Genomic DNA, 22770 nt, shown 5'->3' with positions numbered 1-22770 from the left:
CAAATTTGTTTATACTGCTCCATATACTGTACGCTGAAATGTAAGTATAACATTTATATTCCGATTGATTTATTTTATAATTGCATGGTAAAAATGAGAAAGTGAGCAATTTTTCAGTAATAGCGTGCTGTGACTCTTCTGTATTTTTATGTCTGATTTTGCAAGCAAGTAGTTTTAAGTGAAGAGAAACTTGGAGGTACTCAAGACAAATCAGACTCCTGAAAGGGGTACAGCAGTCTGAAAAGGTTGAGAGCCACTGATCTAGTCTAACCCTCTGCCTACATGCAGGAGTTATGTCTAAACCATCCAAGACAGATGGCTATCCAGCCTCCTTTTGAAAACCTCCAGTGAAGGAACTTCCACAACCTCCCTAGCATGAGTGACACATGACTCTTGTCTTTGGGGAAGCTAGGAGGGGGGCACCGGTGCTCAGACTGTGGCCCCACCCCTGTTCTGCCCCTCCCCGTCCCTGCCCCTGGTCCACCCCACTCTGCCCCAGGTCACGCTCCCACTCGGCCCCCTCCCCTGCCACTCGCACCTCTTGGGGGAGAGGGAAAAGAGGCACAAGTGGCAGGTGAGGAGAGGGACCTGGATGGAGTGTGGGTGGAGCGGAACAGAAGCTTCTGCCGGCAACTAAGCCTCCCCAAGCCTATTATAACCACTGTCTATGCTCCCTGGGCAGTCTGTTCCATTGTTCTACAGTTCTTACAGTTAGGACGTTTTTCCTGAGATTTAATCTAAATCTGCTGTGCTGTTGTTAGAACCCATTGCCTCTTGTCCTGCCCTCTGTGGCAAGAGAGAACAACTTTTCTCCATCTTTTTTATGACAGCCATTCAAGTCCATCCTTTCAACTACAGAGAGTTTTTTTTCTTTCTTTCTTTCTTTTTTTTTTTTTTTTTTTTAAACTTTTGCCCACTTGTCTAGCCACCGCCAATACAGTTTGCTAAAGAAAAGAAAAAGCATGAAAAAACAATTTATTTCGAGTTCATTCTCACAGAGCTACTAAATAACTACAGTGACAGTCCCAAGTTCAGGCTCCCCCCCAGTTGATCACTTTCTAGGTTCTATAGCTACAGCAACTTCATAATGTAACATATTATTTTATGGGCATTTCTACTGAACTGTGCTCTTCAGAGTAAGAAAGGTAGGCATTTACCTTCTTCAGTCAAATTCAAAATGATCTATATCCACTGCTAGCAACTACTCTTAGTTCCACACTTTTACATGTCAATAATGATCTGCCCACTTTCAGATGTCACCAGCCTCCACTGTGTGCCAGGGCTCTATTTAGTTCACCTTTGTTAGAAAGGAAACACTGATTTGTGTAGCCGGTACTGACATATGGAGCCTTTTACCGTTAGTCATTGGTTCAAACGCAGCTTCAAGGTACAATTTTCAGAAACACCTCAGTGACATAGGAGCCTAAATCCCATTGACTTTCCTGTGGCCTATCACTTTTGAAAGTGGGATTTAGGCACTTTTAACATTTTTACCCTAAATCAGTAATGACCAAAAGTTTCTATCTGATGGCTATTCAGTATATTCTTTGAAGAGTTGTCTCTCCTGTCTAAATAATAATAAAAGAATTTCCATAAGAGGTCGCTATCTTGTCCTGTTTTGAAAACTATAAAATTTAGCAACCCTGTATGTAGTTGGATCAAAAAAGAGAAAAGACATATTACACATTAAAATTAAGTACATATTAAATTTAAAAATAGATAAATGGGGGAAATTTCTTATTCTGTTAATAGCAGAGAGCAGTTTGTTTAAATGACTTTCACAGATACATGATATAATCATCAGGAGGGTAACTTCTGTTAGATGTAAAACTATTTCCTATTTTGTTGCACATGAATAGCATCTAATTTTGGGTAAGATGGGGGGATAATACCTTCAAGTTAATGAAACATTTGCCCCTCTGTTTGCTGTCATCCTGGGTTTGATTTATCATATAAGTGAAATAAATGTTGTTTGTGGTTTTAGTGAGTGCATTTCCATGTGTGTAGTCAGTAATTATGGGAAGAGGTTATTTGTTAGTGTGTGCTTAGAATGTGTCTGTTATTACAACATGCCCAAGATACTGATTACACAAACATTTTAGTATTAATATTTATTTTTCAGGTGTTTTTAAAACTTGATTTAAAACTTTGGATTATATATTTGCACTTTTGTGAGCTTTCAAATTACTTGCTTGCATAAGAGAACAAATTCAGCTTTCAGTTTAAAACAATTCATGACTGAGTACTTGCTTTATTATCAAAATGCTAATGAAAATCCCAACTATCAATGGGATTTTAGCTCCTAGGTGCCTAAATCCCTTTTGAAAATGAGATTCAGGCTCCTAAATCAGTTAGGTATTGCAATGATGAGCACAGCAATGCTTAAATACCTTCAATAATCTGGGCCAAGATTTATAATTTGGAGCATGTTGCTACATCCTTTTCACAGATAAAAGATATTGCAATTGTACAAAAAGAAGAGATTGCATTGACCATGGCACACTCCATCTTGATTCTGTGTGTTAAAAAAAAAAAAAAAAAAAAAAAAAGGTCAGCCAATGTTTCTAAAGGGATAAGTATACTTACATTATCTAGTACTATGTGGAGTAATATTATTTAGAGTATGCTGATTTCAAACTAAGTCAATGTGAAAACTTTTATTTTTTGTGAGCTACTGTACCAAAGATGATTTTACAGATGTATTTTTTCCCTTCTATTTCTAGCCTCATTTTGGAGTAATTTCTAACCAGCTGCATTTGTTATTTGAAAAATTGCAGTGATATTCTTTTCAAAATTTGCAACAGTTTCATCTCTTTCACCATACCATTATATTTTCTTTTGCCATTATAGTGGTAGTTATTTTAACTTAGAACGGCTTGTTTGGCTGGTTTTATTTGCATAACTTCTGGTATCTATAAATGAGGAGTTTACAAATTAAAGATTTGTAACAGTCTTCCTTATTGCTTCCATGTAGAATTTAGAACTATTGTGAAGCATTTCCATGTAATTTTGGCTATAATGATTTTAAAATATTGCAGAAATTTTCAAAGATTATATTTTGCTAAGAAACCTAGACTGTTTCTCCCAGTGATCTCTAACGGTTTTAAATAATGTTTTTCATAAATGGTGATCGCATTTGTGCTGGGCCTGCATCTGTGCTTTCCCAACGAATGTTAACAAATATTGAAGACTAGTATTCGGTGCACATATTTCTACGTATTTGAATAGTTCTCTCTCTCTCTCTCTCTCTCCAGCCATCCAACTGACCAAGGAGTAAAAAAATTTTTTTTAAAAGGGGGGGTCCCAACCTCCCTGACTCTGAGTACCATATGTGCTATACAGACAAGATGTCTGATGAATTATGCAAGATGTATTAAAGGATTTACACATTGTCATTTAGTCTTAGTTTGTTGAAGAACTGTTTATTTAACTACCATCATTTAAGAGTCTTTGTTGTAGTTGTATATATCTGTATCTAGCCAAAGTGGTTGTTAGTTTGGGCTTCAGTGTTTGCATTAGGCATATCCCAGAGTTAAGGCCCTGTAATTTAAATATAGTAATCTAAATTTGATACTGGTATGAACAAGCTGACAAATTCATTGTTGCATGTTTGTGAACTCTCCTTCCTCCCTACTTTCCCTCAGTTAAAAACTAAAGTCATTCAGTAGTTCTCCCACCTCTCACCTTGGCCACAGTCAAGTCATTCTAGAATCCCAAAATTCTCTCTCCCTCATGGCTGCTCTAGCTTACTCCAGATACTTAGGCTACCTTTAATCAGGCATAATATAAGTGTAGGGGATATTTTTGCTAACCATGCTCCATTTTAGAGGCTGCACTTCAGCAAATGCAGCCAGCCTATATAACTGCAATTGTGTTTACTTTGCACAAGGGAAGAATGAATTCAGAATTGCAGAGCGAGCGACATTCTGCAATGGTAAGTTTTATTCTTGTTTTACACCAACTTTACACAGAATATGTCTGCACTGCAAAGTGAAGTCGATTTAATTTAAATCGACCTTCACACGCCAAGCCTCAGAAGTCAGAGGAGCATGATCACACCACGCTCACTGCGTCGGGAGTTGCGTTCGCACCAGCCGTGCTTGTATCGATAATTGAAGCAGTGCATCATGCAGTGCAGCTATCCCACAGCATAACTACCCACAGTGCCTTTTGGGAAGCTTGTCGTCCTCCCATGATGCAACGTGTTCCTTCCCACCCCCCCTCCCCCTTGTCCAAAACAAACAGACGAATGTTTTTTCGCACCATTTTTCCAAACCCGTCTCTGCCGCGTGCACACCATTGCCGGAGAGGCATGGAGCCCGCTCAGCTGTGCATTATCATTGTGAGCATCACAAATACCTCACGACTTATCCTACAGTATTTTCAAGGCCAAAACAGGAGCCGCAGCACGGAAAATTGCGATGTTACTGAAGCCACCCTGCTACAAGCCATAGAGTGAAACAATTCCCGTTTGCTGCAGGCTGTCACACAGCAACTTCAGTCGGTGGAGGGTCGCTTCTGATCCCAGGAAACAAGCAGTGATTGGTGGGATCGTATTGTTATGAAGGTGTGGGACAATGAGCAGTGGCTGTACAACGTTCGTATTCGAAAGGCCATTTTAAATGAACTTTGCACAGAGTTATCCCCAGCCCTGAAATGCATGAATACTCGCTTGAGAACCGCTCTGACAGCAGAGAAGTGAGTGGCCATTGCTCTGTGGAAGCTAGCAACTTCAGACTGCTACTGGTCAGTTGTGAATCAATTCAGAGTTGGTAAATCCACCGTGGGGGCAGCTGTAATGCAAGTGTGCAGGACTTCTGATAAGAAGGGTAGTGACTTTGGGAAACATGCAGGACACAGTGGTCTGCTTTGCCGCAATGGGGTTCCCAAATTGTGGTGGGGCGACTGATGGGACGCATATCCCTATCTTAGCACTGGACCACCTTGCCACAGAATACAGAAACCGAAAGGGATACTTCTCAATGGTGTTGCAAGCCCTTGTGGATTACAGGGGATGTTTCACCAACATCAGTGTGGGGTGGTCTTGAAAGGTGCATGGAACTTAGGTCTGTTAAAAAAGATGTAGGTGCGCACTTTCTTCCCTGACCAAAAAATAAATATTGGCGATGTTGAATTGCCAATAGTGATCCTGGGGGATCCTGCCTACCCATTGCTCCCCTGGCTGATGAAGCCCTACATCGGGCACCTGGACAGCGAGAAGGAGCGGTTGAATAATAGGCTCAGCAAGTGCAGAATGGTGGTGGAATGTGCATTTGAATATTTAAAGGCTCACTGGCGCAGTTTGCCCACTAGGTTAGACCTCAGTGAATGTAACATCCCAACTGTTATCTCTGCCTGCTGCGTGCTCCATAATGTGTGTGAAACAAAGGGGGGAAAGTTCCTGCAGGGTTGGGTTGTGAAGGCTGATAGGCTGGCCGCACATTTTGAGCAGCCAGATACCAATGCTACCCTGAGAGCCAACAGAGGAATGCTGCACCTCTGAAGCGCTGAAAACCCATTTTTGAGTGAACCACAGTAATGTACATCTCTGTCAGTACTGTGCCTTCCCTTCCCATGCCCCACCCTCACACCATCATCCCCCCCCTTCTTTCTCCGCTGACAATCCCTGAGCTATCAATGAATAAAGAGTAATGTTTTTTAAAGCGGTAAAGTTTTATTGGTAATCCGTTACAGTGGGGGGGAAGGAAGGTAATTTAACATTCTCACAAGGCAGCTTGAGCATCCAGAGCAAAGTGTCACTGTGCATACAGCAAATCACGCACATTCCCAATTCTTAAGGGGGCCATCACTTCTTTCTGCTCCCCTCCACCAACTGGGGTGGAGCACATACTGCACCTTGCTCAACCTCCTCCTATAACTCTTGGGGAAACAGCTTGTTGGCTGACTGTTTTGCAGGGGCTGTAGAGGGAGTCTGTCCTGCCGTTGCTCTTCCTGGAGCTCTATCAGACACCTCAGCATGTCAGACTGATCCCTCATAACTCACAGCATCTCCTTTTGCATTGCATGCTCCTGCTCCTGTGCTGGTTTTCTGTTTTCCATGTCCATGTTCATTTTCTCTGACAAAGACATTCTCCAGGCTCTGAGCTGTGTCTCAGCAGATGTGGAGGCATTCATTAGTTCATTGAACATGTCATCCCAAGTTGGTTATTTTTTTTTTTGTCTAATCAGAGGAAGGCGCTCTGCAGGAGTTGAAGCTGGGGTGAAGGCCGAGGTGTCCACTGTAAGGAGCCAATGTACAGAGTAGTATGCGAGTCTGGCTTTGAATATAAAGGGAAGTTGTTTTTACATTGCAACATCTCTCTTCTTTCCATGGGGCTAACTAACAATGGAAACTGTGCTTTGCTTGCCTTACAGTCACCATGAGCAGTTCAGCTACAAAGCTCTCTCCACGTTGACCAAAGAGGAAAAGGGAATTCAAAATTTCCCAGCGCTTGAGGGGAGGAGCTAATTCCTGTTTACTTGGCTACGGTGCAGCAGAGTGCGAATGTCCAGAGTGGTCACAACAGAGCATTATGGCCTGGAGGCCAATGACATTGATTTACGTTGCGCTCTGTGTACACTGACGCACATTCGACCCCTGCAATTCAACTTCAGCACTATACCACTTGCAGAGATGGTTTTATTAAGTCAAATTTTACCGCGATTTAGATTGGTGCAACTGACGTGCTAGTGGAGATGCATACTTTATGTGGTTGACATAAGCTGCATTCCGTTGACCACCTTGTAGTGTAAACCAGACCTAAGATACAGGTGCTTATCTGTAGTGTGCAGCACAGTGGAGAATAGAGACATAAGAGTCTACACTGGGAGACTTCTGCTGGTATTAAATCTCTGACGTCCAAGGGACATATCACATCATATTTCAGCCAACACATTTTCAAATAAAAGAGCTTCACTCAGTTTTCACATTTGCTTTCTGAAAGTGTTAAAAGTTTTGGAAAACTGCATTGTGCAAGAGCTTTCTTAGTCACTTCAAATCCTTCTAATCTTGTTCCTTACACGTGGTTGGTTTATTTTAAAAATATATATACACTTTATAAAAAATACAATAAGAGTGAAACAATAATTAACAACCATGAGAGATATTCTTGCTGGCTGATTTCATTCTGGTGAGTAAAAAATTAATACATTATTAGATCATAGTATAAAACACCTGATTATGTATAATCCAAGGTCACAGAAGTCACGCTGAATATAAAATCTAAATGAATCATAACTTTAAAACGCAATGTATTATTTCTAAATGACTGTACTTACTAGAAGCCAAAAGGGACACTTACACTATTGTGACTTGTACTTTACCCATTCTATTGGTAAACAAAGCTCTTCAATTTCCAGAAATGTCAAATGCCACCTTTTATATACAGTCATTCCCACATTATATAAATGCATAATACCATGGCGGATGTCAGTGTAGTCATCGGTGACTAAAAATAAACCAGCATTATTTAAGTGAGTGTGGGCTACAAAAGGATTCAAGAGCTCTATATAACCTGTCATCTGATTAAACAATTGTATTAATCTTTATTAGCAAACAAAAACTTCAAGACATTTAAGATTGCAGCAGGATATGCCCCACACATTCAAAACCTTAAAAGCATGGAAATAAGGGAAAGACTTATACATTATTTGCCACCTTCATGTTGCCAACAACATTGTTGATAATACACTCCAGGATGTAATATGAAGGTGGACAGGAAGGCACGAGGCTTTTCCCCAATTTTCTTTTCTCCTGGCTTCTAAGGTTTTGGGTGGGTAGGGAGTCTCTTCACACAACCTTCACTGTCACGAAGAGTAGTTTTTGTTTACTAACTTTCTAGCTTGTTTGTTTGTTTTGCTGTACCTCAGCACATAGTTTGCAGACACCAAGGAGAAGAGGTAAATTTTGTGTTGTTATTTTGTATCACAAGAGCAAGCCTCCATGTTAAGCAGTGATAACATAAATCAGCTGGGAGCAACTTCCATGAAATCACTTCCCAAAATATTCCACAGCCTCTTATGACCTTCTGGAAAATGGATACTGTGAGGAACAGCTGTGGCAGCAAGGTGTACGTGACTGCATTTTATGAGCAGACCTGCCAGTATGAGGCATACCTCTCAACATTCAAACATACCAAAAAGGGACATCTGCAAGTGTGATAAGTGCCATCTTAGCCAACACCAGGGATTGAACCAATGACCTTCAGAGATTTAAAACAAAACAAAACCATGAGTATTTACAGCTTGGACACAGAGTGGGAGAGTGTGCACACATGCACACCCTCCCACCCAGTAGGTTACACAAGCAAAATGTGCTACAGATGACTGAAACGTGAAGCATGGATATTTTGGTGATTCATGTAATAACTTAGATTTTAAGTACAAAACCTATTTTAAAGAGGCCTTCTCACTATGTGAATCATATTCAACCATACTACCCCCCTCCACAGACAAGCAGCAGGGTTTGAACCTTTCAATCCCTAGTTTAGGCCTTTACTGTTTGAGCTATAGCTAGTTCGTCTGCAGCCCAGCCTCTGGAGGAGAATTTGACCCACACATGCCCAGTGGGCTTATGTATGAGTCAGCAATAGAATGTTGGTAATCAAGTGGTTTACAGTGATTAGACATAGGATAACCCAAACTGGATTAACTCAATCTGAAAGGCAGTGTCTGGCAGTGGATAAGATTGCAGTGTTTAATGTTAGAGATCTGTCTTCAGTGTCTGTGGTGACCTTACATAAACTCTCTGCTAACTTATTTGGTTGTTCTGTTGCCTCTACATTACCCTCCTGCTGGGATAGTAATGTAGAGTCAACAGAACAACCAAATAAACTCTCTGCATAAACTCTCTGCTAACTTATTTTAAAAATGGGTGGAGGAGTGTTCAACAGCTCTTCCCTGTCTGCTTTCCAGTCTCAGCTTCATGGCTGTAGTGTATAGTCAATAATAAGAGTGCTGAATTGCATGGGAATCTAAACAGCACTTAAAGGAGGTGAGAATTGAATTGCTGATCCACTCTTTCCCAGCTAGGTAAACTCTCCCCTCGGACAGAGGAATATTTGGTCAACGTAGGGGACTCTCTCTCATTTTTACCCCTGAAAATGAGTGACTGTTCATGTCATGGCCCATTTGTCATCAGATTAAAATTGGGAGGGCTTTCCTTGGCCCACGTATTTTCTGTTATTATGACTAAAGAGTAATAAAATACTCTCTAGAAAAGCACTGCTGATGTAGAACTGATATTCTAAGAATCAGCGACAACGTTACCAAGGACAGTTCCCAGAGTGTGCTAGGTTTCTTGCAAAAGTAGTACAAATAAAAGTGAGAGACTGCAATGGGGGGAAAAAAACACACCAAAAGGGATGATTTATGAACTCTTATTATTTTCTTTATCAATTCATTTTTCATCAAATCACCATAAGAAAGTCAAATTGTGCTCAAAGTTTATATTCTTTATTTTGTTTTTTTCCTATTTCAGTGATATTTTCCTATTTCAACAAAATAAAGTTTTGTTATTATCAATCATGTTTATTATGGTGCATAAGAGCAACCAAAATAGGATGCCATTGTGCTAGGCATTGTACAAACACAGAACAGTAGATGATCCCCTACCCCAAAGATCTTACGATCTAAATAGACAAGACAGACTGAGTGGGGGAAGGGATCTAACACACAAGTAGACTGAACAATGGGATGGTAGCAAATATCATGTTAGTTTCATTATTATTATTTTATTATTGGGTGGGTTTACTTAGGAGGGGATAAACTAAATGGAAAGAAAAGGGAGAGGAAAGGTGTTGGGGAACAGGCCAGGAGAGAAAGAGGGGAGGTTTAGAGTGAAACTTAGATGAAGAGACCGTGAGCGAGAGAGAGGACAATGGTGGAGCAAACAGCCAATTCTCAGAAGACAGTGGAATAACAAATATAGCCAATTACTATCTCGAGATGGATCTTAACAGTGCAGCCCCAGGGTTTTGACCTTCCGTGCTATCTTTGGGTAAAGTTCATTTGCTTCAGATGTGGAGATTGATCAGATGTGCTGCTAATGATTTTAAGTGGGTCCTTCCTGATTTCCCCCTTGCCGCTGTGATTAGTTAAAAGATGTAGGCCACTTACTTGCAGGTTGCGCCCATCGGCAAGTGCTGCCTGGTTCCTTCATGAACTTGCACAGTGCCTTTCTCTCAGCTACAGAGTTAGTAAGACACTTAGATGGACATTCTTGACCTAGCTGTTTATGTAAAGGCAATTGTGATAGATATGGCAATACAGTCAAAACTACAGAAGGTTCTGTGAATGTCCTACTTTGTCTACTTATGCCTATACCAACAAGAGTCTCTGGCTGGCTCCTCTCTGCTGTTTTCCCTCAAGGCCATGAGGAGAAGGGAGGCACCAGCTGGGTTCTAGTGCCCCTGTAGTTGTGGATGTGGGTGTGTCTAGTTCAATCTACACTCTGTAACACAGCCATAACTATAGTGCAGCTGCACAATAATCCAATAATGCCAAAGGGCTTCTACCCAGACCCCTTGAAATGAGAAGGTACATCACAATCTCTGAGACTGATTCTCCACTGTCCAGAACATTGTGCAAAGCAGTTGTAAATTGCTGCCATTGGTATACATAATTCAAATGTTGCCCACCGGCGGAGTTGAGTTTGACACCCCTGATTACCTGGGTGCACACCCTAATGAAATGTGCTGCGCACGCCTATGTACCCACTTTGCACAGGTATATAGTACTACATGACATTCGAGGCAGTAGAGAATCCGGTGCATTTAATCTGACCTCTGCTGTGACTACTAACAAATGTAAGAACTGTTACGGTAGTTCTTGGAATCTAAACCCATTTTCTTGGAAGTGAGTTGAGACAACAACTTACTTCATATAATGCTGAACAAAATGACTGAACTAAAACAATGGAAATCACATAAAAATCAGCACTGTACTAATGAAACAGGAACAGACATATCCAACTTTCAATCTAATCCTTTGAAAGGGACAAAACCAAGTTAAGACCCAAATCTATTATGCCTACCTAAAGAGTTCAATCTATATGTAATTCCGGTTTGAAATTTTATTCTTTAAACAGAATGAAATCTATCAAATTACGTATAGTTGGATGTGATAAACTAGAGTGTGACAGAGAATGATTTCACCTAACCAGTGAGTAACTATGTCTAGGGTAAACAATCAGCCACATACTGTATTTATTTTTAATTGTATTTAAACATATTTTTCAAGTGTTTTCATCATCTTCTCCAATCAATAAAAAATTATATTTTCTGCAAACAGGAACCAACAGGAGTGTAAGTGCAGCTCTGTGCAACACAGTCAATTGACTAAAACTAAAGGATCAATAACCCCAAGAATTGCCAGGAAAAAACATGATTTGTAATGCCCAGAAGAGGAAAATACTAAAGAAAGAGAATCAAGGATTGCAGCTGGGCTTTCGCTTCCCTTGCCCCCCCTACACCATGCATTAGGATAATAGTTCCCATCTTTCCCCCCCTCTATAGTCTCTCTCTCCTGCCTCTGATCTTTTTTCTTTCTCATCTTTTTCTTCTGAATGTTTTATTTCTAATTTTTATTATTTTTGATGATCTGTATTGTGACTTCCCATCCTTGTCTCCCCCATACCAGAAAGCTACATCTGGCTTGCTTTGGGAGCTTTCATAGGTGGCTCCATGTTGTCTTCTACCTGGTCTCAGTGCCACAGGACCAGATAAGAGGTGCTCAGGTTAGTAAGACACTGCCCAAGGCTGCAAACCTCTATATGTGAACAGCTCCATAGCTGCAAGCACTAGGGTTATTATGAAAGTAGGGATAAATGACAGATGACTCTCAGGAGCCTCCTGTTGCTTTCTCCCCAGAAGCAGGACCACAATTGCAGTGGGAGTTGGAGCAGATCCAAAGTCATGCAGCTTTCTCTATTCCCACTGTTCTTCTCCTTTGCCCAGACACACTTGAACTAGGTGAACTAATCTTGAGCCCTTCCATAAGAGTCTGCTCCCACACTGGGGAAAAATTTTGTAAGATATAAACAAGACACACTGAAAATACTGGGCAAAATTTAGTTCTGGTGTGTGCTCAGTGACTTTATTTAAGTTTAACCCACTTATATCAAAGCCAACTTTGGCTCAGAGTGGTCACCCTTGTATAGAAAGGACATAGTGAAAACTGAGTAAATACAAATTGAGTGGAGGTCAGCAACTGAAATGATTCAGGATTTAGAGATATTAATTATAATGAAAGATTGGTCATAACTGACATTTTTTGTTTAGGAAAAAGATTCTAAGGGAGGATCCTATCTAAGACGCCACCAGGAAGCTGTTTCAGATAGCTACTAATTTTAAAGAGAGATCACTGAAGCCGAGAAAGGAATAAAGATTATTTCTGCAATTTAAGCAGTGTGTCTTTACGCAGAGGAAATCTGAAATACCAAACAATTTTAATTAGTGACAGAGCTAAGTCCAACAGCATGTCTCAATTCAAAAGGGACCCAGATACACTTTTAGAAAGTGTGGGGAAGAGAGGGGAGTGAGGGGGTGGAGAGAAGATTCAGAGGATTCAGCCAGTAACTGGATTTTTAAGTTAAAATGATGAGATAGTAAATTAAAAGAGCTCTAGATTGTAAGAAAAAGCCTTGATTGACTATGTAATTTTTGCACAGATGTAAATATATGAGTCTTTTAATATTTTATGTTGCCATTTTGGTTAATAAGGTTCATGGTTTCTGTTGTCAGGGAAGGATTGTATCAAAAACAGATAGCCTCACTGACTGCAAAAAAACACACACACGCATTAAAAGCCGACATATCTACTGAGCTTGGCCTGCTGGGCATCTGGTCAACAGCAGGAGTTATGTCCATGTCCAAGCTGATAACCCAAGAGTAGGAACAAGGAATATTGTGTTCTGCTATAGAATGCAGGCTCTGTCTATATTACACACCAATTGCAGGCTGTGGTGCGTAGCAATGCATGTCAGTGAAAGGCTCTGGAAGAAGGGAGAGAGCAGGGAAAAGCTTCAGCAGCTGACCGCTGCCAGAGCCCTTTCCCAGTGCTGCAGTCATTCCCTGATGCCAGAGTCCATTCCTGAAGCAGCAGGGAAGGGAGCTGGCAGAGCCTTTCCCCCCTAACCCACCACTGCCAGAGCCTTTCCCTGAATTGGGGTAGGGCTCCAGTCATGGAGAGCTGGCAGAGCTTTTGCCTGCAGTGAGGAAATACACTGCAACGGGGAGCTGCTGAGCCTTTCCCCATTGCCTCCCTCTGCCAGAGACTTTCCTCACTGGGGGAGTCTTTTCCTGCAGAGCGAAAAGGCTTCAGCAGTAGGCACTACACTGCTAAAAATAGCAGGGCAGATGGGGAGGTACAGCTTGGGCAAATAGAGAGTGTGTAGGATGCATACGAGTACCCGCACCCTTCAGGCATGTCTTTATTTGCCTAAGCTGTGCCTCACCGGCTACCCTGCTATTTATTCCTGTGCTAGGGAAGGCTATGTGGGCATGTATACTATATGCCACCAAAAGAAGCCCACAGTGTAGACACACTCTTTACATATAGGTTATCGGAATGTGTATATGCTATACCAAGTGCCCCCTATGCAAAGAAGGCAACTCTATAATCAATTTAATCAATAGGTAGAAAGTAATAGTAATATCTTCAATATAGAAAGTAGTTTTTCATCTCATAGGATTCCAAAATTCTTTAATAGTAACTTTACACTTATACAGCACTTTTCACCTGAAGATCTCAAGGCACTCTAGGTGGGTAAGCATTCTTATCCCAAGTTCACAGAAGGGGAACCTGAAGCTCAAGGACTTCATGCAACTTGCTAATGGTCAGTAGCAGAGCTATGAATAAGCCCATATCTCCTAACTCCCAGTTCCAAGCTTTAAGAATCAGACGATGCTGCCTCCCAGAAGAGAAAATAACAAAACTACATAACAGTGTAGGACAGAAAGGGAAGAATTATCCGAGTTAGAATTTGGGCAGAACACCAGTTTTAACATTCTTGCAAGCCTATGTATTTTATCTTTGAGTGGCTAGTTACTGAGCAACAGTAACTAAACTTTGTTACATTTAGTGATATAGCCAATTTGAATCATTAAGAAAGAATGCTGTGCATTATGGTATTGGCGCTCTAGTTTCAATACATCATTCAAAAATCAGTCAGACAATATCATGTCACCAACCACATCTGTCACACTATACCCACAGCAAAGGATAGCCCTCTTTAATATTGGTATTAGTTCATCATATTTGAAATATTTTACTTGTATGCTCAGACATGTCAGTGACTCGTTTCCAATGGCATCACTTATGGTTTCTGTTAGATTTGTTGTCACAGATGAATATAATAGTTCTGAGTCCACTACAGTCATTGCACGAAGTCCCTTCCAGAATCATCTCTTTGTTCTATGTTCTCTTTGGCTCAGGCCATTGTTAGTGATGTCAATCTGAAGTGAACTAACTCCACCAACTAAAGAGTAAGTATTCATTAGTTCATCAAATATTTCTCTAGCTAGTTACCAAAAGATAATAGCAATATCTGAAAGTTTGGTAAAACAGAACAAACTATTTGATTTTTGCAAGATGCAATGGGCTTAAAGTTGACAACTGAAAATGGTGACATTCTTAAATATATAACAATTTAGTACATTATAAATTCATCTGATGCATCTGCTCAGCATTTCTCATCTCCTCCAACACACGCATACTTCTGCTACCACAGCTTTCTTTAATGCAGTTGGAACATAGAAATGTAAATGAAAACCCCAGGGTTCCTTGTTGTTTTATTTTTAAAAATGCTTTAAGATGCTTATTAACCTTCATGTGCTGAAACATGTCCTTCAGGTACAATCAAGGAAGACAAAAAGTTTCAAGTTGAGAGATTTAGATTTATAGGGTGTCAGAAGGGGTTGCTAATCCTGGCCATGCTTTTGAAGGTCCCGTTTTGTTTAAATTCAGGGAATTTTCAGCAAAACTATAGCACCACAAGAAAAAAAATCTGAATCAGAGGCAGAAAAATACATAAAGTGTATCAGCCAACCAGATATTGTTAGGAAGTGTGATGCTACCCTCTTCATGAACTAGATACCAAAAAAGCTGGACTCAAGGTTTTCTTAAACATAAGACAAACCATGTGCTTTTTTCTCTCTATTGCTTCTAAAAGATTTAGGCTACATAAACATAATCTTCCAAATGCTGGTCTTAACTCACTTCCTCCTGCAGAACCCAGGCTGTGGCTCCCTGGGAATGAAAAGTCCAGCTAGAGGGGAAGCATGGCAATGGAAAATGCATGCAACCTCCACTCCACAGTGGACTCAAGTTTGGCCAGCTACTGCCTAGTAAGTGCATACATCTTGCCTGGGCCAGGGCTCCTACGAAAAACACAATTTCACTCCTAGGCTGTTTCTGCCATTAAAGCTACTATGAAGCCCTGGCCAAAAATTAAAGCTGTTCCCTCCACTAGTAGGTATTTCAGAAAAGCTCTGGGTAGTGAGTTTCCTTTTAGATGCAAAGGCTAGTAAACTGCAGACCTCTGCACCTGAAAAGGTGAAATAAGCCGCCTGAATCTGATATGTGGAAGAAGCATTCAATGAAAAATAGGGAAAATACCATAAATCAGTTGCTTAACTCATACAAGCGGAGATGCCATTTTTATACTGCCCTCATCCCCATATTATCTGAGCACCTTCTAGTAGTGCATTAAGCAATGTGACTAACATCTGTCACCTGTGGTTTGTCCTCTCTCATCCTTTCCTCAGAGGGAGAATTGTATGTGCAGAGTTTTATTTTGGAAGGGAGGGAAGTAGGTTAACGTACAGGCATGCCTTGACTTGGAACAGAAGGTGGTGAGGTTTGTAATGTTCCTTAGTTCCTGTGAGAGTTTGCTCCACAGTCTCACGTATGTTTCTGTTCGATGGCTGTGTTATCTTAGTAAGACCAGAAAAAACCTAAACTACAAACTTCATGAATTATTTTAAAAAAATATATATATTAGGGAATGTAAGGAAGCCATTTTACTCTTGGTAGATTCTGAATTCCCCGCACAATTGTACATGATAATGGAAGCAGAAGAGCTAATATATTATAACCTTGTATCTAATGCTGCTAGCATTATAAACCACTCTTAGCCTCCTGTTTTATCCCCTAGGACATTCTAACAGTTTCTGAACTTCCTCTTACTCTTCCAATGTGCTCTTTCAGCTTCCAAACCTCTGTATAATGCTACTTTGCATTTACACAGCATCTTAATCTGATTATATCAAAACACTTTACAAAACTGGGGATATATACTATCCCTTTTTTACAAACTGAAATTGAGGCATAGACTAGTCCAAGGTCACACAGTTACATGTGAACAGAATCTGAATATTTAGTTCAGGTAAAAACACTTTGAAATCTTAATGTTTAAAAGCAGAGCCACACCATATATTCTTGGGAAACAAGTATTTCCACAGAGTTTGTCTTATCCCTAGAATAAAATCTGCAGTTCCATTTCATAACAATTCCCTTTTGGATTATGTTTCAACACTCTTAATAGAATGTTACTAAATATTTATAAGGTTAGCAAGTATTCTTCTGCAAAGAAGGGATAAAGCAACACTAACGTTCTGCCAAAATGTTACACACTTTACAACACCCACTCTGAAGTTAAATTTATGGGAAGTTAATAAAGCACGGACATCTTTACCAAAGCCTTAGTTGGTTTTTTGCTTTCTTTTAAGATTAATTACAATTCTGACAGAATACACATCAAGCATACATTTCTAACATATCAATCTGAAGATCTTCTAAACAAGAGTGTAGCTCAACAGAACTGACTTTGGGCTCTGTGTCATATTCTTCACCTACTACAAGTAATGTTCTTTCCTAACTAAAACCTATATTGATAATTCCTCATTTCTATTACTGTACCTCCTAAGATATGAAGGTATTAAATTGTAAAAATACTACAATTTGCACTTGATATCAGAGAGCGACAAATCTAAAGCAGATGCTGAAATAAGAAACTATTTCAGAATATTCTTCAAGACAAAGGCTGTAACTGTTGTATGCAGTGTTGTTGTAGCAGCATTGGACCCAGGATACTAGAGAGACAAGGTGGCTGAAGTAATATCTTTTATTGGACCAGCTTCTGTTGGAGAGAGAGACACGTATTCAAACCTACAAAGAGTTCTGTGAGAGTTCATTCAAGTGCACAGCGATTTATCTGGTTTCACCCACATAGTTGTTATTGGGGCATTTAGTGCATTGGATGAAGTACACGACCATGTTGTGATAATCCAATAACAACTACTGTGAATGAAACGAGACAATCACTATGCTCTTGAATGAACTCATAAAGAAAAGTGATAAAAAAACAAAAACACTATATCACCTGTAGCTGAACATTTTTCTCAAAGCGATCACTCTATATCTGACCTCTCAGTCCTCATCCTCAAAGGAAATCTACACAATACCTTCAAAAGATGAAGCTGGGAGCTTCAATTCATAACTTTGCTAGACACTTAAATCATGGACAGAATAGAGACACTGGATTTATGGGTTATAACAACAATCTACAACCCACTAAATACCCTCAGCCTTCCCCCCTTCTCCCTTCCCCTCTATGACTGGAGAGGTTTTAACTGGTTTTAATTGGCCACTTCACTTTGAATAGTCCCTTGAAATGTGTGTTAACTACTTATGCTAAACAATTTGTTTCACCTTGTATTTATCTGTGACACTCTTACATTTCCCAGATCTGAAGAAAAGCTCTGTGTCAGCTCGAAATCTTGTCTCTCTCACCAATAGAAGTTTGTCCAATAAGAGATACTACCTCACCCACCTTGTCTCTCCAAAGGTTATAACATAAGACCAAATGGTATGTAATTCTGCTCTTCACAGTCAGACTACAAAAAGCCTAATTCTAAGCAGTTTTGCACCATCTATTGTTTAACACAGATAGAGATGCTGTAATTTTTTTTTCAGGAAAGCTTGGCAATCAGCTGTATCAGCAGCTTTAAGGAGGATTATTCTCCCCTGTTGCTTTTTTTAAAAGGAGATTAGTTCAGATTTTCTTTCACTGTAATGAACCTTGTAAGGATCAGGAACATTGCATTGATTTCAAAGATGAAATTGTAAGGTCATTCAAAAGGCTAAACAAACAGTTTCATGGAAACAATCTGCTGAGGCACTCATTAGCCCAAGCAAGGGAAAACTGTAGTCATTATTCATAAAAGTTAGAATGTCACTAAGTATCAGGTGAGATATTGCTTTCTACCAAATGTATATGGATAAAAAGTTTCAAAGAAGCATCATAACACTATGTAAAATGCCAAAAAAAAAAAAAAGAGTGTTGGTCAGACAAGGTAATCAGGATTAGAATGCAATAGTGTGTCTGAACATTAAAAAATTCCTTACTGAACAGTGTATTGCATTAATTGCTAGGGAGGTGACTTTTTAGAGTTACTCCCTTCCAATTATGCAGGCAGCCTACACACTCAGGTGTTCCGGATACAGTTACCTAGATCTTCATCTTCCCCTCCTTACCACACAGTTCACTGTCTGTTACCCCCATCTGCATCCTCAACTTCATTTAGACTGTTGAGTACTTTGGAGCTGGAACAGTCTTTTTCAGTGCATGTTTAGAAAGCTTTATTCAGAGCCTGGTTTTGCAAAAGGATCCATAAGGATATTCCCAATCCTAGGTGGATTCCTTTGCAGAATGGAAGTCCATAAGTGTAGAATATTTCCAATTCAAAACACACATTAAGATGATCAATGGACTTTTCATATTTTAAAATTATATAATAATGATTGTAAACATCATTTTAAACTATAACATCTGGTCTTTAACATCTGGTCACAAAAGAGTTATTCTGACGTCATGAACGATTAAGCCTAAATTAAAAATTTAACTGGACGTATCTACAAAAATAAAGGAGTTGCCTTTTAAAGAAAATTAGGTTCTTTAAATTGTGAAATCATTATTAAATGCCTGAATATCATATGGCACGTGGACACAGTTGAGTAACAAAGGACCTATCATCCCCAAAGCATTCCCAAACATACTTCACTGTAAGGTTTCAAAACTGCATTTATAGAAAGCAATTCATGGAATTTCCCATCATTTCCTGAAGGCACAACTTCAAAACCTTAGCACAGGTCCCAAAGAATATCCCATTCACTTTTCTCAGAAAAAAGTAAATAAATTAATTGAAACACCCACTAGAGTTACAAAACTTCACAAGAAATCTCAGTACTGACCTTTCATATTCATACCAAAATACTGTTAAAATGAATACATGTCACTTCAAAGGTAATTAAATACACCTTTACATATAACATGAGACATAAGTTGCATCTCTGAAGAACTAGATTGTCTCTGTTCTAAAGTCCTTTAAAAAAAGAGCTATGCTGAATTTTATTACCTCAAATATATAAAATGTTTTGTAGGGACTGACGCTGTTCCCACTTAAGTCAATGAATCCTTTGCCATTAACTTCAAAGGGAGCAAGATTGACAGTTGTCATGAAGTACTTTCTAGTAAAAAAGAAAATTGTACCCTGCAATACTGCAGTTATAATACATACTTTTAAATTTTATATAAACTGATTTATATTCTCTTGCAGCAAAATGCTTAAAACTCAGAAATAAATTGATTTAATCATAAGAATGATTTTGAAGTTCATGCGTAATTGGATTTACAATATCTCAAAAACTGACAAAAAAACGCATAGGATTAACCCTAAATGCAATGCTAATGGTCTAAGTAAACATTTCCTAACTCATTACTCCTACACAAGAGAAGAGAGAGAGAGCTAGATCCTCAGCTGCAGCTGAGATATGTATGGTGAAAATGGAGGGGCTGGACAAAAGAGGCTCTAAACCCCCTCTGTGGCCCTTCAATCTGGGAGCCATCCTGGTTTATGGCATAATTTAGAGTAGCTTCAGGGCTGTTCTAAAGTTATTCCCTATAGCCTACAGACCCACTGGGAAATTCTGGCAGTCACGTATCAACAGGGTACAGGGATACCCCATCCTGCCCCCATGCCATAGGCTGGGGGTGAGGTGGCATAGAGTTTCTATGCCAGTTCAATACGACCTAGGGATTCTCTTTACACCCCGGGAATCCTCCGGGAGCCAAGGAACCAGTAAGTGATTCAAAGCAGTCAGAGTCCAATTATCCTCAGCCCTGCACTCTGTATAGTCATCTACACCATAGTTTCTCAACCTGTGGTACGCATACCCCTGGGGGTATGCAAGACAGAGGCAGCAGGTACATGGCCAAAAACCCAGTGAACAGAGGCAGGCGGCAGCCGCCAGCTTCTAGGGGAGGCAGGCAGCAGCCGCCGGCTTCCCGCCCCGTCTCACCTCCTAGATGGGATGCCGGGTGGCAGCCACCGACTTCTTAGGACGCCAGGCGGCAGCTGTTGGCTTGGGCAGCAACTGCCCATGTCCCACCCAGGCCCAGCTCCCAGGTGGGAGCCCGGCAGCAGCTTTCTACATCCTGCGAGCTGGGCTCACAGCTGGGTGGCTGCCACCCGTGCCCTGGCTCTGAGCTGAGAGACAGCCTCTCACACCCTGGCTCAAAGATGGGCAGCAGCTGCCTGCTGCCTGCCCACATCCCCAGGTCCCAGCCTGAGCGGAAGCCTCCACCGCCCCAGTTCGGAGCAGGTAGCAGTCACCCACCTCCCGGACTTGCAGACAGATGGCAGCTGCCTGCAACTTTCCCAGGTGGCAGCTCCCCTCCCCAGCTCAAAGCCCAGTGCCCAGAAAGCCAGGTGGAGAGCCCTGTGGATTGCCCATTCCTGGAGCCAGGCTCTACTCACAGGTTTACTTGTCAATTTCACTGCTCTAGCTGAGCAATGAAATTGACAACTATGACAGCCCCAGATTTTACCAGTATAAAAATCTTAAGAGGGGTCCACACACTGTGATTTGCCCCAGGCCCGCACCCCCATAGGGACAACCATGGGGAACGTTGCTATGTACTCTGGGCCGCTAAAGCCTGCTCATACCTCACAAGTTCCTGCCTGTGTGAGGAGAACACCACATGCCATCAGGCCATAGTGATTGGCTGGAGTTGACCTTTGCTCCTATGTGGAGAAAGGGGAGGAGGAAGGAGGGGAGAAACAGCAGGGGGTTTTGTGATCTGTCAGAGCCACACAGCATTGCAGAACTCAGAACTCTCCAGCTTTACGAGAAATACAGTTGTCCAGAGGTAAGGGGAGAAAAGATTGTATTTCTCAGAGTGGAAAATTGAGTGTTGGGGTACTTATTAAAATTTTCAGAAGTTAGGGGGTACTTGCTACTTAAAAGGTTGAGAAACACTGATCTACACCAATCCAAAGTAGGTGTGACACACTACCAAATCAGAATTCTTCATTCACACCAGATTGGAATCAACCCCCAAAGGAACCTGATCTTACTCCTATTACATTATAGTATATGGAAAAAATCCTGTTTTCATTTCAGTGAGAGCAAGACTGGGCACATACATTTGCTCTAAATATTATTAGCAGTTTGGGAGTGAGGAAATAATGTTTTAGAACATCTTTCAAAAAACTTTGCTCAAAACAAAGGAAATTACAATCCATCCCCAAAATTACTACATATCGTGGCAAAATATGCCTTTGTGTAATGGTGTGATAGTGTGCTGTGTAACACTCTCTCTAAAAAAGACACCTATTTTCAGCTTATTTAAACAGCAAGTTGCTACGGCAATGATTACAAGTCATGTCATTATTTTAAAATGTATATAGCTGGAGTGGAGTGTGACTAAATTTAGAAAGCCACATGTACCTGGAAATCTAATTATATAGACAAACCAAAATGACAAGTTTAACATGGATATCCTGTTGAAACACATTACATTTTAAAAAATGAAATCATAAAGCGGTATGTATTTTAAACATTTAAGAAGGTGTTTGGCCCTTTTACTCTTTGATTACCTCTTTCACATTTAGTAACCATTATGTTTTCTTGCCTCAAAAACTATCCTCAGAGACCGGTCATTAAGATGATGAGGCAAAGTGACAGAGAAAAGGCTAGGTTTTAAAATGAAGTCTTATGCCAGTGGAACAAGACCAATAGCCACAGAAAACAAACTCTGCAATCTATACAAGCTAATATCAATAGAGAGGGAAACACAACATTCCCATGTTGGAATGTAAACGTCTATGCAAGCAACAACCATTCCCTAACACACACACTGCCAAGACCTTGGCAACAGCACAGCTAAAGTTATATTTTCCAATCTCTCAGCTGACAGTTTGTCCTTCCCCCACTGAAAACTTTAGATTGAGATTCTCAAATCTACTCCTATACTAACTTCAAAGCCTCTCGTAGTTTAAAAAACGCAACAACAAACAACATAAATGAAACAGCAACGATCTCCTAAATGTCTTGAAATGAGGAATAATTAACCCGACTCTTTCCTTCTCTAAACGGAGAAAAAAAGGAACGGCAAGAAGCTGCATGCATGGGGATTGAGGGAAAGGGACGTGTGAAAATACAGGGGACAGGGAAATATGAGGATTGAAAACCTGTGTGAGAGCAACAGGGGGACTGTATGGCGGGTATGAAGTTTGTATCCGCACGATCACTCCTCTGTGTAGGGGAGATAAAAGAAGGGGTGTCCACGAGAGGGTGAGTGTGAAGGGAAACAGGTGCAGTCTTGCGTGAGCAAGGGCAGAAGTGTGTGGAAGGGGATAATGGTGCAGGGGCTCAGGGGAGATGAGTGAGTCCATGAGGAGCGGGGTGCCCTGAGTTGGAGGCAGGGCG

At 40.6% G+C, this 22770-nt stretch overlaps 1 protein-coding gene across 1 annotated transcript in view; it reads right to left on the bottom strand.

Annotated features, from left to right (window-relative positions):
- Positions 1-22770, bottom strand: part of LOC137163418 (E3 ubiquitin-protein ligase SH3RF3-like) — a 37258-nt gene that overhangs the window by 6149 nt on the left and 8339 nt on the right. The gene's annotated exons all lie outside the window — the stretch shown is intronic.

This window comes from Emydura macquarii, unplaced genomic scaffold (assembly GCF_026122565.2).
Source record: "Emydura macquarii macquarii isolate MOO-44397 ecotype Brisbane River unplaced genomic scaffold, CSIRO-AGI_Emac_v2 contig_2531, whole genome shotgun sequence".
NCBI classification, from domain to species: domain Eukaryota; kingdom Metazoa; phylum Chordata; order Testudines; family Chelidae; genus Emydura; species Emydura macquarii.
The sequence above is the reverse complement of the archived record's forward strand: the minus strand, read 5'-3'. Positions and strand labels throughout refer to the sequence as shown.